Source organism: Xiphophorus couchianus, chromosome 1, assembly GCF_001444195.1.
Source record: "Xiphophorus couchianus chromosome 1, X_couchianus-1.0, whole genome shotgun sequence".
Classification (NCBI taxonomy): Eukaryota; Metazoa; Chordata; class Actinopteri; order Cyprinodontiformes; family Poeciliidae; genus Xiphophorus; species Xiphophorus couchianus.
In genome coordinates this window covers 15,603,936-15,620,264 of record NC_040228.1, presented here as the reverse complement: position 1 = coordinate 15,620,264, position 16,329 = coordinate 15,603,936, and the positions used below count along the sequence as shown (strand labels likewise).

Here is a 16,329-nt window from a genome sequence, read left to right as displayed (position 1 = left end):
GGGCACCCACCCTCCCTCACCCCCAATCCTGCCAACGCAGACTACCATCTTTCTTCTTCTCCTCTTTCTGGTTCTCTTGCTTCCCAGTTCATCACCAAAACTTGCTTGGATTACCTGCCTCAAAACCCCTCCGTTTCTATCCCGTTACACCTTATCCAACTTGCAGAATGACCCGATGCAGAGGTTCCATTTTGCTGCAAATGCAAAATTACGTCAGTAGAAGATTTCACAATGGGACTAATGGGGAAAAGAGGTATATACTAGAAAAACAGCTGCCAGCACCATACCACTATGCGTGTGTGTGTGTGTGTCTGGTGTGTGTCCAGCCTGGGTTTCCTTGGCTAGTGTTTGGCCTATTTGGATATCTCCTTCATGAACTCAAAGCAGCACTCGTAAAGGCAGCACAATGCAGAGGATATAAAAGTCAACACACCCCTATTAAAATGCCTGGTTTCTGTAATCTGTGCTCATTTAAAAGCTTTTTCCACATTTATTTTGTGGACCCAAACCATGTATTTCTTCTCTAGATTCAAATAAATCGGGGAACAAACTGAAGTCTTTCATGGTAAAAATAATTTTTTAAAAAGGCTGAAAAATGTGTGCAGACTTAATCGCAGCACTGAGTCTGTTTTGGTGGGAGTCGATCAGCGTGCTGCATCCTGACCTGGTAATCTTTCTAGTTTACTCTTTGAGTCCAACAATTGATATAACCAACTCTCAATATTGATATTTCTTCACTTTTAATATGGACTAAGTGATGGATATCCATTTTCTAATGGTTCTTCTGTACTGTGCACCCATCATTTTTGCTAGGACTTTGAAGCTGTTTTTTCAAATAAATCCTATTCAGATATTAGTTCCGGCTGTCATTTGAAAAACCTTCATCTTCTTCTACTGATGCCATTCTTTTGTTGTTTTGGGTGTATGTTTTGGGTCGTTGTGCAGAAATAAAAACTTCATCTTCAGCTTTCTAACACAAATTTCAGGGTTTTGTGCCAACACAGATTGGTATTTGGTATTGTTCAGAAGTCCCTCCACCTTGAAGGGACAGAGCTCCAATTTGAGCTAAATAAACCCACTCTCCAAAACCACAATGGTGCTATGGTGCCACCACCATGCTCCACTGTAATTAATAGTGCTACCTTATAGAATTACGGCAAAAAAGTCTTCCTTGTTTACATCAGACCATAGCACAATTTTCTACATGCTACAAAACATGAAACCTGTTTTTGCAAAATTTTGCCAGGCTTGAGATTTTTTATTTTAAAAAGAAAATTCTATGATGCCTGGATTTTTTTTATTTCCCGCTCCTGGCTCCATGGCATTGTTTACCTTTTAACAATGCCATGCCTCTGATACTTTGGACGATCTCTGTGGAGCTTTTGATGTGAGGTCCACGTCAAAAGCTGTTGTCAAGACGACAGCATCTTGAGGCATCATCTAGCGGTAGTGCAGTTTTTGTACCTTTTTTTTCTAACCAATACTGTACAAAGACACAATGAGATGAATTTTTAACTCCAGCTTTTGTTAAAGGAAGCAAATGAACAAATGCCAATAAAACCATACTAGGACAACTGAGATATACTGTATATGAGAGTAATCAGTTTTGGAAGATAATTTAACAAAGTATTAGTTTATGTGTGCAATTAATGCAAAAAGATTTTTTCTTTTCCTATTTATGTTTCAAAATTTCCCTTTAGCAGGTTTGTTATGCAGTAACATAAATACATGATAAATCTCATATTAAAGGTGGGAAAAAAATCTGAAATTATTTATCTTGGTCTCATTTGTTTAAACACGAAAAACATTTAATTTATTATTTTAACAGGGCTGTGCAGACTGTTTTTTACAACCTCTGTAAACTCAAGAGCAGGAGGAGAAGACAAAGTGATTCAAAAAGTATTGATAGGGGAGATCACAGCAACAGGTGAAGTCTCAAACATCTGATGACAAACAAGCCGGAGGAAGCGCCACCCAGTAAACCGCAGTGCCACTGTACAGTTGAATTTAAAAAGAAAAAAAAAAATGAACGTGAAAAAGGCTGGTACTGAAAAATAACGAGCTACAGCACACTGAGGCGACATTTGAAAACAGAACACTGTGACTTTACGCCCTCCAAACACAATAATGAATTAATAAAAAGAGTTGGCGCCAGGGCTTTTTAATGAGTCACGTCAGCTTGGCAGCTTTTTACAGAGCCATTTAAGTTTTATGTCGGGTCCTGTGGTTGGCTCATTTAGCTGGCCCGTCTGGGACTATAAGGGGACAGGGGGAATTTGGAGTGACCTCATCCGCTGTAAGGCAGGGCCAAATGGGCATTGAGGGGCTCCACGTTCCTCCACAAGCCTAGGGGGCACAAAGGAGGCAGGCAGGCAAAAAGTGCCATGGCCAGTGTTGGGTGGGTTTGTTCCTGTGGGGACTTTCCAACCTAGCCTAAGAGGTTCAGTTTAAATTTACTTACTATGTTTGTGTAAACAGCAGTGTCAGACCTCACAACAGCTCATCAGATTGAAGTAGACTTATTGGTTGCACTTGAGGTAATCCATCGATTTTTATCAGTGCATGACATCATGTATCATTTAAAATGAACCCAATCAAGCAGGCAGGCAATTTGGAGGCAGGACTGCAAGATGGGACACGATCAGAATGAATAAGATTCTCTTGTTTGCTCAAGAGTTTGAATTTCAACACACAAAAAAAGAGATGACGCAGAAAGAAAAATGATGCATGAGAGACGCACAGAGCAAGGGGAAAACAGTTCCCAGAGACTAAAATCTGTCAAACAAAGAATATCAAATCCTGAGTGAGCAAAACAGCAATTGTGCTTTAACTGTTGTGACAGCGCGAGGCCCCCTCGGGCAAAAAGAAGAACTGGAGTCAAACATAACAAATAAATCACAGCATCTCAGGAAGCTCTGCATCACACCAACACCAAGGCAGGCGCTTGCTTTTAGTCAGCGCATGAAACCGCGGGCGATCGCTTGGCTTATAGCAGCAGGATTAAAGGTGCTGTAACGTTCCCTGCTTTGTTTACACGTGCATGATTCATGCTCTCATCAAAGAGGAACGCCACACAATGGTGACTTTTAATCTTGGTTTCAGTGGATATTTATACAGATTCTCTGAAAGCCGCTGCTACGTTTCTGATTGAGCACACAAGTTTTTTTTTTCTGCCACGTTTCCAACTGAAACAGCCACAGAGTTTCTAAATGGAAAATAGGAAGAAAAAAAAAAACTGTCAAATTTGCACAGAGCAGCAACTCTAAAACCTTACTAGAGGGGCTGAGCTGTAAATTCACTCCCTGAAGAAAGATGAACCGTGCCATGTATCCTGGCAGGGAAAGCACTGACTAGTTATGTTCTTTTTTTTTTTTTTTGACAGAAAATTGAGCATGTTCTTTCAGCGTCACGTCTTCCAACTGTCAACATCGCCGAGTGATTTACGCTCAGAAACTTTGCGAAGGAAAAGGCTTGAAACAGAGAACGGTATGTTTAAGCTCGGTTTGCACATGAAGTCATGCTAGCCCAGCAGTTAAACAATGATTTCACAGTCCATGCGTCCTCCGAACTGAGCCGACACAGTCATGGATTTTCCAACTGAAAGCATCATTGCAGTGTGCAAAAAGAAAAAAAAAAGGGGCCCACAAAGAATCATCACAGAGATTTATAGGAACCAGAGATTTACACAGAAATTATAGTGTTCATACTGAAACATGATCACAAGAGCATTATCTGATCTGGTTGCTGGCGTCAGCAGTATTTTGGCAGTGAAAACAATATCGTCACCGCTCATTATCTGATGCGAGAGCTGACAGCTTCCAGTCTTTCAACAGGCCGGGCCGCCTAATGGCTCCGGGTGAGACGCAGAGTGACAGACGGTCCGGTGTTTCCAAACAGACCTGCATTCCTTCAACTGAAACTTGTTTGACATCTGCCGCCTCCTGGCATCCCACAAACACATATTTGCTTATTCCAACAATGAAAAGAGGCACCACCGGGAGACGATTCGTCTCACAGAGGTGTTCTTTAGGAGTGCCACTCAGAGGTGTTATTATGCCTTTTTTTTTTTCTTGGAGTTGGTAAATCATTAAACTTGAATTGCCACTTCTTTTTGTTATTGTAGTTTTAGAGAATGCTATGGAGAGAATGAGAAGTCATAAAACATTTTGTGATATAATAAATTCGTCCAGACAGCTTGTTCCTATGATTTAGAGGTCACTGAAATACTCTGCGTTGAGGAAGGCATTTTAGTATAAATCAAGGATGACGCTACCCAACTGTAAAAGTTAGGTAGCGTATTCAAAGCCTGATTCAAAGTTTTATAAAGCAACTGCTTTTAAAACTTTTCCTACAATTTCAAAGTTTTGTGCCAGGAAGGATCTGTTCTGCATTGTATTGTTATAAATCAATAAAAATAAAAAAAAAGATAATTTATTGTAATGGCAACAAAGTATTTAACAATGTTTGCAAAACTAAAAAAAACCTCATAGTTTGATTGGGATTGTTACTTCTCCTGTCTGAGTTGTTTTTACACTGTTGGTTCTATGACAGCACCAATAAATGTCAATATATTTGATATCTGTAGAATATGCGCTACACAGAGGTAACATTTAACCACCTACTGCTTTGGGGTCCTCTGGACTTGATAAAACTCTAAACAAGTAGAAGTCATTTACCATTTCACTTAATGTAACCAGTGTAGCTTTATCAAGTCCATGGCCTTTATCTCTAAAGTTCTAATTGTATGAATTTATTGCATATATACATATATACATATATATACACTGCTCAAAAAAATAAAGGGAACACTCAAATAACACATCCTAGATCTGAATGAAAGAAATATTCTCATTGAAAACTTTGTTCTGTACAAAGTTCCATTTGCACAACAGCAGGTGGAATTGATTGTCAATCAGTGTTGCTTCCTAAGTGGACAGTTTGATTTCACAGAAGTTTGATTTACTTGGAGTTATATTGTGTTGTTTAAGTGTTCCCTTTATTTTTTTGAGCAGTATATATATATATTTTTTTTTGCAGGACTCAGCCGGTTGCCTGGCTGCTAAGAAGGCTCCAAGGCGATTTCACCCACAAAATTAAAAGATAAATTTAGGGTTTTGGAAATATTTCCAGCCAAATAACCAAAAACATTCTGTTTGGCAGCCAACTGTTGTCTGGCTACCACAGCAGATAGCCTGACTAATAAACTTCCATAAAAAGTAGAACTTCAGAAAGAAATAGTACTTAATATTTATTTTTTGTTCCAGATATTCATTTAAGCATATGCATTAACATAAAACAGTAATAGTAATAATACTAGTCTTTATTTAGCCAGAGTGGTCTCACAGTCATGGTCAGGATGAATAAAAATAAATGTAACCTAAATCATTTTCAGCTATTTGTGACTGCTATTGTCACTGACTCCATCTATTAAATTCAAAATAATGCTAAACCTGTTACAGTTAACATTAATATACCTGCAATAACCAACATGCTGTGTTATTTTAACAATGATGGCAATAATTGCTGCTTTTCTAAACGTCTCTTGAAGTGAAAAGGTTTGATGTGACTAAATGTGTCATGCAGTAATTGCAGGGGGACTCACACTGGCGACTGTGAAGGTGTTTCCCACCTTGGCTCAATGAAGGGGGGAACAATCCTTTCCCTGTATGAAGCAGAGCATAATAGCTGGGTTTCACCACCATCGCCGCCTCTAGCCACAGGAGTTAAAGCAGCCCAAGCAGGCCCAAAGACACACACACACACGCACACACATGTGCATGCATGAAAGCACTACCTGCTCAACACCATAATCTCACACAAGTTTATATTTGTTTAAGTCCCTTTTAATGAGAGCTCGGGAGCAGGACAAAAATGTAAATCCTCGCCATCAGAGTAGCACACCTGCAAAAATAGAAATGGTGTGCAAATAGTTCCCATGTTAATTATAGCGCGGTGGCAGCCGAACCCCACCACCCCACCCCACCCCATCTTCCCCTGAAGATCACCTGGCTCGCTCCTCCCCCCTCCCTGCGCTCGTCCTTAATTGCAATAGAAATTCCAGAAAGAGACAGGTATCAACAACTCCCTGATTTACCGCTCGCTGAGCCACTTCACAAAGACAAGACTGTTGGCAGATTTTGCAACACAAACTCTTGTGTTCACCACTGTTCCTTCACAGTTCCATGATTTGACGTGTTTTTGCTATGAAAAACATATCTCCCAATATGTATGCAGTGATGAAAAGTAATGATGTCATTTTAACAAGATTTTTTTTTAAATCAGATCTTTTGAATTAAGATAATTCAAAAACTATAATAAACGTATCCACCAGCATTCTTTACAAATTACCCCATTCATAGTGATAATATGGTGACATAATCTATGCAATATATGAGAGGTGAATGCATGCATAGTGAAAGGCTCCTCTTGAGGACATAAAAGCTTAAATTCAGTTACACTTATAATACCATGAGCATGCACACATCTGGAATGTAAAACTCTCATTTAGTTTGACATGGAGGTGAAGCTCCATGTCATGTGGGCAGTCTGTCCTCGAATAAGAGGGGAGGGCAGGGACATTTCTGCGCCTCAGAGATGAGCACCTCTTTTCTCATCCAGATGTCAGCGGAGGCCGATATCGTTATTCCTGGCTTTCCAATTGAGATCCCTCATGCCGGGTCACTTCACTTAGACCCACACTTTGTGTCTCACCTACGTCAGACCCCCCTGGGGGTAATAAGCATTGTATAGCAGGTGCAAAACTTGAAACAGCGGTCTGGTCATTGCCCAGGCGATTCAGGAGCAATAAATCAAAGCAACGGCTGAGGAAAGTTGCTCTGATGCCAAATGCAGACGCTCTACCTGTCATCCACGTGCAAGGCCGTAACAAGCAGAACCTGTTAATCGAGCGCATACGCCAGCATCATTAAATAATCTTCCTGCTCTGCTAGCGAGTTGTGAGAACACAATGCGCAAACTTCCAAGCAAACTGTGGCCAGAGCACCAGGCACACCTCCCTCCTCACAGAAATCAGCCGGTGCTGTTTAAAAAACATGGAAAACAATGCTTTTCTTTGCCAAGTCTTCATATGCTACTTATAAAAAGGGGAGAAAAAAAAAGGGTCGAGGAGTGGCGACTTCTCTGGCGAATACACATCAAACACATGCAAGTTTGTACACACTAACACATATGCTAATAATAAAGAGCTCCACAGGGCCCTGGGTAACATTCGCTAATAAGCACATATGCACACACACACACTCGCAGGAGCACACATGGTAGAGATGATTCTCACAGAAACTCGTGTCACGCTCACATTTGTGGGAAAAACAAGTTAGAAGAAAACAAACCGAAGCACAGAGAGCAAACAAAGGTGTGTGTTGGTGACAGTTTGGGAAATCTGAACCATGACTAATGATCTCAAATACTTAATTTCTTCAGAAAAAAAAAACATTATCCTAACAGCAATCAAATTCAAAACAAACAGTGGTTTAATTTCTCAATTAGTCTCAAACTTTTGTTTAAGTTACTCACAGGCTCTCGTACGAAAGTGATGGAGGCCACCAGAGGAAGTTGTTGAGAAAAAAAAAAGAGTCTGATGAGCAGCTTGAGCCAATGAAAGAGGGTGAAAAAGATGAGTGAACGTTCAACAGCGTCCCTTCAGCGGCAAAGACAGACCGGCAGTGAGCCTCCAACTCCGTCAAGCACTCCCCCTCCTGCGTTCTACTCCTCCTCCCTCCTCCTCCTCGCCTGAGTCGCTACCTCTTAAAATCACTCTTTCACTCCCCAAACACAGGGCCCGCACTCACCGACTCTCTCACTAAGAAATAATTACACTGTGATTCATAAAGCCTTCTCTCTTGGTCACGTGACTCTCTGTGCTTCAAATATACCAGTTGTTTTGTTTTTTTTTCAAAAGCCACAAAACGCCTGGAGGGAAGAAAAAAGCCCAGGGAGCTTAAGTTTCTGTTTTTAATTCTCTCTGCCTTCTTTGTCTCATGGTTGAATTATTCTTCCACATCTTGGCCGAGGAGTCGCTTTGCCAACAAATTGGTGCATGTTGAAACGTAGAGTCGGGTTGTGCTATTAGATCATTCTTGTTTCATCAATAAGTGAAGTAAGCCAGGTTTATTAGGAGAGGAAGTTTTGCTATCCTGAACAACGCCGATCATCCACTTCATGCTGTTTTGATTTAGCTCACACACTGTTTTAATTGTGAAAGCCAAAAGGTTTGTTCTTCCAGAAACCTCTGTTTTTTTTTTTTTTTACCTTTTGATGTCTATATAACCCTGTTTTTAATGGCTCTTCTCATGCAGGTACAAACTGGAGACACTGCTTCTACAGAAACAAATTGAATCCTAATAGAAATATGATATTTGACAAAGAAAAAAGATAAGATAAGATGAAAAACAGAATTTGGCTTTTTGACACATGACATTTTTCAGCACACTTGGCAGGATTTGTTAACATCCTGCCAAGCACTCTCTACAAGTCAAGATTATCTCCCAAAAGTCACGCATCTGTGACTAAAACACATCGCTTCTTAAAGTGAAACCAGCGACACTGGCACCTTAGCAACAGGGAAGTCCCGCGTGAGGTGGCAGAACCGTGCAGCCGCAGAAGCGGCAGCGACGGATTTGGGTGTGCCCCTGAACGTGCCCCCTCTCTTTCCATATGAGATCACATGTTTCAGATATGTGTTTATGTGTTTGTGGTTCTGGGCGTGTGCCCTTGTTTTCCCCCAACGTAATGTTTCTCAGCTTGTTTTTGTTATGGGGGGGGAGAAGCACCTCAAACCTCAGAACTGGGAGGGGTAGGCACACCTTAACTGGCATCTTGGCAAGCACTTTCACCTCTCTGAGGCAAGCTTGGAGCACACACTTTACCAGCAAATTACAGTGAAGTCACTGTAAAACAAAAGGCTTGTACGAATCTTATCTTTTAAAACGGGGCTGCAAGCTTTCAAATATAGGAACCCTTAACTGAAGCAAGGTGAGGGCAGGGTCATGCTGTGGAGTGTTTTAATGTCAGAGGCTCATGTGCACTGCATTTAGTGGATAGAACAATGATGAGGGAGCCCTGGCATTTGCAGGGGTTTGGGTCCACAGCTAAATCCATATCCATGAATACTTCAGAACTCTGAAAAATATTTATAGCTGCCAAATTTTATAGTTCAAACACCAATTACACCTTAACTATACAGAGTAAACTTTAATTATCTAAAAAAAAACTGGTTACATAATTCAGGTTTTAATGTAGGGGGAAGGGATTAAACACACAGGCACAATTATGAGCATATACGACTCTAAATATTTCAAAAAGAAGTGAATACTTCACCAACTTCTCATTAGTGATACTAGAAACTTAAGTTATCTAGTTATCTGTTCTTGTACTATAAATAGGAATTGTTTGACAGAACTCATAGGACTGACCAACACTCCAAACAATGGGAAAAGTTTAAATAACTTAGTGAAGATCTAAAAAGGAAGATTTTAGATTTATGCAAGTTGGAGAACTACTTTGGAAACATTCTCAATTGTAATTCCAAGATTATCAGTCCGAACACTTGTGTTTAAAGACTTTATTTGGATGTGTCACCACTTTGTCCATGTCAGGATGAAACACAAACAACCAAATCAGAATAGAGAAAACTGGTGAAGATGTCCAATAACAATCCAAGAATGACCAAGGTTCTACCCTGCCACGAAACTACTGGAATTCACAGCAAGTTTTACGCTGTGAAGAAGTGAGAAGTTGCTCAGTAAGAAAGAAGTCCCTGCTCCAAAATCAACTCCTTCTAGCTTGACTGATATTTACACCTCCCCACATTGATGATATAATTACCTTCTGGAGCAGAGTTATATAAATGGCTAGATGAGAAAAAGATCTTAAAGTTCAACACATGGGGACAAGTCAATGTTCTGACAGGACAATGATCAAAAATGCACATGAGAACTGTTTCTGGGATAGATAAAGCAGGCCAACATTAGGATTCTGGAAAGGCCTTCCCAAAGTCAGACCTCAACCCAACTAAAAAACTGAGAATTATTCTTAAAAGCCAGGTCTGTGCCAGTAAACCGACCTGTTTAAATGAACTCCACTGATTTGACCAAGAAAGAGCTCAAATATGCAGTCTGAAATATAACAAAAGATTCCTGATGGTTACAAGAGGTGTGAAGTTTCTCTACAGTTGTTTAGGGACATATGACCAAATGAGTAATACTTTATTTATCCAGAGGGAAATTCGATATATCAAAGTAGCCCAAAAGGCATCAGAATAAAAAATATATAGATACATACATACATACATACATTCTGAGATGCTCTTATAGGTTAAATAGCCCGGTATTAAACACAAGAGGATGTGTTTAATATTCAGCCTGTATGGTGTAAAGTAAATTCTCAGCAAATTCCATCTTGTGCAGCTATTTTTTGGTTTTATGTATTTTTTTTTTCTATTTGACCTTTATTTATACGAGTTCATTCTTATTGAGAAAAATAACCTGTAATTTCCAAAAGATTTACATTCAGACTTTTTTAATAACATTTCAGTCCTGTGATGCGGAATATCTGCAAAAAATCGGTTCAAATAAACCATTAAAACTCTTAAAACCCCAAATGGATGACAGTCCTTTTTTTAAATCAAACACATATGAGTTTGAGTTTCCAAAAGCAAAGAAATCTTTGCAGCAACAAGTGGGCGACAGTGGCCAACTGCATTGCTCCGTTAAACATTTCTGATGTCGATCTGACAGCACACAACCAGGCTGAAAGAAAAGGATAAGCACCATGAGGCACTGTTGCCTTTTGGCTCGAATCTTATATTCAGGAAGCACAGATCAGAGCCATATGGGGGGAAAAAAACCCTCCAGCTGATTCTTATCTGGTTTACATTTGATTTGTGATGCTTATAAGGCCACTGAGGCTAATAGAAATCCCTTAAATGTTTACATAGCAATGCTAAATCAGCAGTTGTGTAATAGGAAACAAGAAGGTAAATACGACCCTAGTTCAAAAACTATCTCGGCACGGGAGAGATATAACAGTGAGGTGTGGATTGGAAATCGTTGTGGAGCTCTTGGGTTGAGACAGTACATTTGTGTCAAAATATGCCATCAGATGTATGAAGGCAGTTGTATTTGTGTATGGGTGCAGAGTCCTCGCAGGGCACATGTTGACAATGAGACGGTGAGAACAGGCTGCGGAGAGTTTCGAGCTGCTCTCATCCTCCACTATGCACGGCTGCAGCTGTAATATGTGTTTGGTGTGCATGAATGAGTGTGCACGGGCAGTAGCAGTGAGAAGGTCAGAGGTTACTAGTGTTTGTGTTTCAGTGTCAGTGAAGTGTGCTTGGGGCTGAGATTTATGATCATTGTGTCTGGGAGGCAGAAGAGTGGGGGATAATGAAGACAGATCAGGGTGCTCCTATCTCTCTCTCTCTCTCTCTCTCTTTCTATGGGCACCACTGGAAACATGGCCTACGACCCCTGTCATTCTCGTATCATTAACTTCAACCGATGACATCATAACTCGCTGCCCTGACAACAGTACAAGCACAGCGTTGCTGCTCATAGAAACGCGATTCCTTGAAGAAGGGGCTGCAGAAAAGACCCAGGCAGTGCTCAGTGCTCCATAGCTTCTCTTCACTGGGTGTGTTTAAAATGATATGAAATATTCATGGCATCATCTTACTCAGTCGTGTGTTTCCACTTTAGATTCATTGGATTTGCATTCGCAGAGGAACAGAGTATGGAGGCCCGAGGCTCACTGGCAGAGGATGAGGAGAAAATGAAGAAAGGAAAGAGGAAAAGAGGGGGGACAGCAGAGAGTGAGGAAGTGAGGTTAGAGGGGTTACAGGGAGACGGAGAGGCAGGAGGAAAGAGGAGTTGGGGGGGCGGAAAGGGGTTGGTGATAAGCCAAAGCAAGTTTGTATAGTTCCAGTTTTGCACAAGTGAATTACGTGTGTATTTTCTTCAAGAAAATGAAGGGTGATAAGAAGAAAAGAAAGAAATATCAATAACAAGAAATACACTAAAAATGGTACTGAAAAATTTAAGCATCACATAAATCGTAACAAACACTAAAATGCTCATTTAAAATATGTATTTGCTATTCATTCATTTGAAATGAATGAATAGCAAATGCATGAACGACATTAACTAAAAGTGAAATTTTACGCTAATGGGAAATCTGCTGTTCGATGACAATAAAATGAAGTGAATAAAAGTAACTCCAGAAAAATGTCTCAGGGAACTCCGCATTTGACCTTTGCTGATTCTCCTGACCTTCATGAGAAAACTGAAGTAAGCAGTGTTGTTTTCTGTCCTGGTTTAAATGAGACAACAGTTTCTGTACATCTCGGGTTATCAGCATTTGCTCAAAAGTTTAAGAAATAAACTTTATTATGTTCTGTATATATAAACTTCAGTAATGACAACACCTTGGTAGTGTACACACTCTGTAGTCTTTAGCCCCACTGAGTAGTTGAATTTTCATCTTAACGGTTACATTTCTTTGGAGTCTGTGCATTTGCTAAAGAGGAAATTTCAACTACTTAACTCATTGACATTATGGACCCACTGGCTCAGAGGCTGCAATTGACTAAAGTAATGTGCTGACATAAAATATAAAGTATGTGTATCATAACCATAATATACCGTATGCTGTTGCACCGTAGTCTCAGCAAGGAGGAGCATTTAGGTGTTGAATAAAAGTGGCTTGAGAAGCAAGCCTTGAGGAATCCCATGTGTGATCTATGGTCACACAGCTGACCGTTTTCGGCAATGGTTCCTGTATAGCTACGATCTTCAGGGCATTTTTTTCAAGTCAATTTAATTAATAAGCTGTGTATGGTTGTAAAATTCGGGTTTGGTTCCATAGCAAAATCCATAACAAAGTCAAACAGATTTCTAAAATTGCTAGGCACCACCTAGGCACCAGGCCCTGGTATGCTTTCAGACTGCGGACTGGCCAGAGTACCCAGAGAACATAGGTGGATTCAAACCCAGGACTCTCTCACTGCAAAACAGCAGTACTAGTAATTGTGCCACTGTGCAGCCCATGTTAAGACATATTATTAAAACCTTAACCAAAGCAGCCTCAATGGTATGGTGTGTTTGGGGTTGCAAATCTGACTGGAATGGAATAGGGGAATGTTAGAAAAAGAGGTGTGAAGTGAAGAGAGGGAGGGAAGGGATGAATGAAGGGTAGTAGATGAGGTTGCTGATAGCAGGTTCCAATCAGTAACAAGATGCCCATAATGAGATCACTATTTCCCCACATTCAGATTGATGTCATGTGAAGGCTGCTGAGAGTAGACATATATTTAAGCACACAAACACGCACGCAAACATATACTTTCTTTGGTTAGAGTCTTACATACACATCCTGTGAAATGAAGGAGTGCATTCATTCTGCCTGGCAAAGTGTGCTCATTTAGCGTCCAACTGCCTTCAAGTATAAATACCACTCAAAGGAAAAATGACTTACGCATGCCCAGAAAAAAAAAGAGAGAGAGAGAGAGCAATGTGTGTGTTAGGGACCGAAGGGCATATACTATGACTCTAAGAAAAACAAATGAACATAGAGCTGGAAAAGGGGAAACCGAGAGCCAAAAGCTGTATATGAAACTACAGGGAAAAGAGGAAATAAAAAGTCGACACAGCTACCAGAGAGTGTGCCAGCAAATGAGTTTTCCCCCACCAACATGTGTGTCTAATGAAAGGTGAACGGCTCTCCTGTCTATACTCTCCTCAAAAAAATCAGCCATGATGTCACCATGAACCCATCTTGAACCCACCTCTGTCAAAAAGCATTACTCCAACCCACCCTCTCCTCCGCCTTATTTTCTGTTCCACCTCGCTCTCTCTTTTCGTTCACGGTCTGTTCCTGTGGCTCTGATTCTTCTCTGAGTCCCTATACATGTAGATATATATGTATAAATATATATATATAGGTGTGTGTGTGTGTGTGTAGGTGCGTGTGCAGGCGTGTGTGTGCGTGTTCTTTCTAGTTCCTCTCTGTCCAATCCGTGTCTGCACTTTTTTTCTTTCCCACAGAAGAGCACTAATGTTATTTTTTTTTCTGAGTGTGGCCTGACTGAATCACCAAAATGTCCTGCCAAAAGTGGCAGGATGTTCTCATCATCACAAACTTTACTTAAGTTGTGGTTTTTATAGAAAAATACAAAGGAGGCATGGAGGGAACGTTTAAAAAAGTAATAAGTGAGCAATGGGGGAGAATGCAAATGAAAAAAAAAAGTGGGGAGAGGGAAAAAAGAGAGAACAGCGGAGTAGAAAGGGGTGGTGGGGGCAGCGAGAAGGCAGCCAGAGAGCCACATATGGAAGTGATTCTGTAATTACTGCAAATCTGTGAGCTCAAAAGGAAAGGTCTTCTTTTCCATGCCTCCTTCCCTGCACATAAAACTGCCCTTGTGAGAAAGCTGGGCACTAAATACTGCCTACAGGGAAAAGGAAAACACTGAGTTTTTTGTTTTTCTGCCTGAGCTTTTTGGCATGTTAGGATGCAGAATAAATACATTCACAGATTTGAAAAATTGAGTTTAAACAAAGGTCTATTCTTCGGATCATGGGGCTAATGCCACCAAAGTTTCTACATTCTTTTCTCGTTTGGTTCGACTCTGCGACTTATTGGTTCATTATTTGAAAACAAGAGGTGATAAGAGGTTCGGGGGTTGGAATAAACTCAATTGTCTCATCAGCTAAGGCTGGTATATTGCTCATGAAGCGCACATTCAGCAGGATATGGGTGTCTGTGCGTGCGTGAGAGAGAAAACGAGAGAGAGAGAGAGAGAGAGATGATGGGGTGGAGGGGTGACAGACACACAGACATACTTGAAGACTTCAAGCCTCCGGCTAAAGTACAGTTCTGCAGGTGCGCATGTTGGCAGCCGCTTCTGTTCAATTCCAGTCCCCAAACCGAGCTCCAGCAGCCCTGTAATTATCGGTTCCCCTGCCATAACGTGTTCTCATGATGAGTAAACACGCGCCCGGGTCGACGCAGCTCAACACTGAGTTTATTCATAGATTCGCATCCACTTAATTAAGACAGGAGATGATTTATGTAAAATAAAATAATAATAAAAAAAAAATCATACCTTTGGGAGTCAGATGAGTGCATGCCTCGGCTTCAGACCGGAGAACATTTCAATAAACCAGAAGTTACAAGGGCACAATCGAAGTTTGTGACGAAAGAGGAGAGGGGGGGAAGGGGGGGGGGGGGATTTAAAAACAAAAAAAGTAGAACATGAGAAGTGTTCAAAGGTGTCCAGGTTGCCTTTCGGTTTTCGTCAGAGAGGGTTTCAATCACTTGTCAGGTTGCCTTTTGTCAGTTGCCAACCGGCCACTTCGTCCCGACAGCTCAGGGGCGTTTATTGGCGTCAACAACCTGTGAGAATTTCTCACACTCTGGCTCCCTCTAGTGGCGTTAAAGAAAAGCGCGGCAAGAATCTTCTCGAAAGGACAATAAAACTCAAGAGGATCTTTTACAAATTTAATGGGTTTTTTGCTTCTTTTTTGTCAGAATAATTTTGTTTATTAAGTGCATGGGCTATTCAAACCATCCTAACCTTGTGGGAAAACAAGAATTTCCAAACAAACCAAATAACTGCTTATGCCACTGGCTGCCAACAAGCTACCATCTCCAATAACTGGACATGTGTCAATATGGAAGAATTTTGTCCCACTCTTCTTTGCAGAATTATTTCTATTCTACTTATTTCTTTCGCATGAACAGCCCTTTAAGGTCATGCCACAGCAGTTCAGTTGGATTTAAGTCTGAATTTTGACTAGGCCACTCTGAAAATTTTATTTTGCTTTGTTTCAGCCATTCATTGATAGACTTGTTATGCCATGGATTGTGGTTCTACACCACAGCAATAGTGCAATTAAACTCAACAACTTGAACTGAAATTTGTCTTCACAGTTTTCTGCTAAATATAAGAGGATGCACATTTCTGATAAGTGTTCCATTTTCCTATTGTAAATTTATAGATTTTTTTTCCCAAGTCTTTGAGTTCATTTAAATTTTGAGATAGGCCTTTGTGATTCTGTTGGTCATCAGTAGTTTGGGCTTTGTAACTATTGTGGATGTCATTTTTGCCAATTCTTCACTAGTGAGGCCTACAGTGCTTCAGATGTTCTTATAAACTATTTTGGGATCTCCTGGATGCATTACCAGTGAGCTCTTGGAGTTATGGGCACTTTTAGAAAGCATTTTTGGATCCAGTGTCAGACTATCTTTTCAAGAAAGTCTTAATATTTCCTAATATGTCTGATCTCTACTACACCGGTCTGTCTATTGAAACAAAAT

General features: G+C 40.5%; 1 protein-coding gene across 2 annotated transcripts in view; it reads right to left on the bottom strand.

Moving 5' to 3' along the window:
• rarga (retinoic acid receptor gamma a) overlaps positions 1 to 15,338 on the bottom strand; it is a 58,486-nt gene extending 43,148 nt beyond the window's left edge. Inside the window, exon 1 of one of the 2 annotated variants that reach the window (XM_028035538.1) lies at positions 15,116 to 15,338. The gene's annotated coding sequence lies outside the window, so the exon portion shown is untranslated. Of the gene's footprint in view, positions 1 to 7,533; positions 7,742 to 15,115 lie in introns of those variants that run through there. The other variant, XM_028035460.1, reaches the window with a different exon arrangement.
• Between the last annotated feature and the right edge of the window lie 991 nt (positions 15,339 to 16,329).